Source organism: Sminthopsis crassicaudata, chromosome 1 (genome assembly GCF_048593235.1).
Source record: "Sminthopsis crassicaudata isolate SCR6 chromosome 1, ASM4859323v1, whole genome shotgun sequence".
NCBI classification, from domain to species: Eukaryota; Metazoa; Chordata; class Mammalia; order Dasyuromorphia; family Dasyuridae; genus Sminthopsis; species Sminthopsis crassicaudata.
Genome location: NC_133617.1, coordinates 528,602,183 through 528,604,930, shown reverse-complemented (window position 1 = coordinate 528,604,930; position 2,748 = coordinate 528,602,183).

Below are 2,748 nucleotides of genomic sequence, written 5' to 3'. Positions count from 1 at the left end.
TTTCCATTTTTGTCCTTGTATCCTTAGCACCTTGTCCAGTGCCTATAAGGTAAGTATGTAATGAATGCTTATGAAATTTTAATTAAACAATTGAGGGGAACTGAAGATGTTTAGTATGAAAAAGAGAAGATTTAAGGGGGACATAATTAACTTTAATGATATGGGATAAGGAAGAGAATTTTCTGGTGGTCTCTATTGACAGGAAAATTATATAGAAGCAGATTTCAGCTCAGTATAAGAAAGAGCTTCCTAACAATAGAACTATTCTAAAATTCAACAGATTGCTCTACAAAGTAGTGAGCTCTTGTTCATTGTGTTGTGCCATAAGTTTTCCTTAATTGTCCTGACTCAGTTTCCCTAACTGGTTTGCCTCTGTTTTCCTTATTGTCCTAAGTTTCCCTGAATTGTTCTACCTCAGTTTCCTTAACTGTTCTGCCTCAATCCCCTTAGTTGTAAACCCCCCATTCTGGTTCATTAAGACTGAGGACCATTTGCTCTAAGGTTATAAATTGTCAATGATGAGGGGAGATCAGACTTCCTGTCTCCTAGCTCCTTCTGCCCTCAAAAATTTATGACACTGCCCTTCTAAAATATTCCAAAAGATAAGACTATCCAGGATACCTCATCGATATCTTTACTTCTGTTTATTCAAACATCCTGACTCTGGCTTTTAGTAAGAATTTATAGCCTCTCCCCATCCTGACAGAACCAAATGGTTCTGTAAAACTCTTCAAGCTCTTTTTTTTTTTCTCTTTCTTTGTTCAGAAAGGTATAAGAGGACTTGGGATTCTCCCGTTCGTCGCTGGATACTTTGAGGCGAGAGTCCTGTCCAGTCAATTATGCTCTTCAATTAATAAAATATTAAAAATTCTCTAATCTCTATCTTGCTTTAGTTTTTCCAGCATTACAATGGAAAATATTCAAACAAAAGTTAAATAATTATCCATCGGAAAGAATGGAATAGAAGAAATTCCTATTTGGCTATTGGTGGAATTGCATGACTGCTGGAAAAAAAAAGAAAAAACATAATTAAAGAATTTTGTAAAGTTATTTTGGTCTAAGTCTGAGCTCAGTAAATCTTGAAATAGTATAACAAATGTTAGGCAAGAACATAAGTAAATATGTTTTTAAAAAAAGCATTATCAGAATTGTGCTAACAGAGAACAAATGGTGCCAAATAAATACAAAAAAATTATATCAACAGTTTTACCAAGTAAAGTAACCATCGGGAAAGTAGCAGCTGTTGTTACTTTAGGAAAGTATTTCAAAATGTCTTGTTAAGTAGATAAAGGAAATTAATTCTAATGGACCCAGATTAAACACAATCACAGACAACTGAGATTATTGTGAAATCAACTGAAAAATAGAGGAATATGTAGGAAATATGCTTAATCTGGAGTCTAGGAAACTGGTTCTGCTCCTGGCTCTAATGCCAATTAGCTATGTTACCTGGGGGAATTCCTTTGCGCTTTCTAGCTCCACTTATCAACTTCATTGTTAAATTGAAGGAGGGATTAGATAGGATTCTCTCATTTATAAAAGGGTGTGCTTGAGTCAGCTCTAACCTACTTATGAAAACTCACTGTTAAATTTTCACTGTGAGCATTCACACCTCAGCAATCATAAATCAGGGTTTGGTTTATCATTGTGTTGATTTTTTTAGATGTAAAAAAATACTAATAATGTAAATTAAAGTTAAAACAATGGGATATTTCCTTAGTCTCATTGCTACCTCCAGCAGATTCCTGTATTGATTTATAAACATTGCCTGAGCTTAGCAGGACTAGAGGAGAAGGCTCAGGTAATGAACTCATTATCAGATTGGATGCTTGATGCTTATAAATTAACAACAATAACAACAACTAACTCTAATACTAAGCTCAATTGAGCCTCATAGAATCCCAGATCTTATAGCTCTAATATTCCAAGCTTCTATGATTAAGAATTTCCCATTAAATAAACAGCTTGATCCATCTGTCAACCCTCAAGCAACCACTTATTTACTAGAGAGAGCCTATTCATTTGTACCTAGGTAAAAAATTTTATATTTTTATGATCTCATCATTAAGGGCTCACACAAATAGATCACAATACTTCCATGCATTTCCATCCTATATAATTCTTATCCATGGCTTTCCATAACCCACTGTGGGGAAAACTACTCAATATAGCATAAGCCTTATCGTAATAACACACACACACACACACACACACACACACACACACACACACACACACACACACACTTTTTCTTGTATACTTTTATTTTTCTGCTCTCAAATTGTCCAACTATTACTCCCATTCTACAACACAACCAATCCATCATCTTTTCTCTTCATGTATGCCCTTGATAAACATTTTACACAACATATTGCAAGCATACCATTGTTGTTAATATTCAGCAATATTTTTAATCCCATAATACATAATTTTATTCTTCTTTTAGTAACTTGCCATTTTGATTTTTCAGTGATTCTGATTCACATGATTTATGATGGTATATCACCATTGGGAGAATATTAATGTTATTAGGTAGGATTTTGTGTTATATATTGCTTGTGGGATGCTTATATAGTGGTGGACTAAATCTATTGATATCCAAGTACACCTCATGAACTATACAATATATAGTCTTGGTTTTTCTGTTGTGCTATGTAAACTTTTTATTATGACATTTTTATTATGGCTTAGGAACTAGACTTGTGATTTTCCCCAGGGATTTATGTGTGGTTGGATTTATATGTGAAT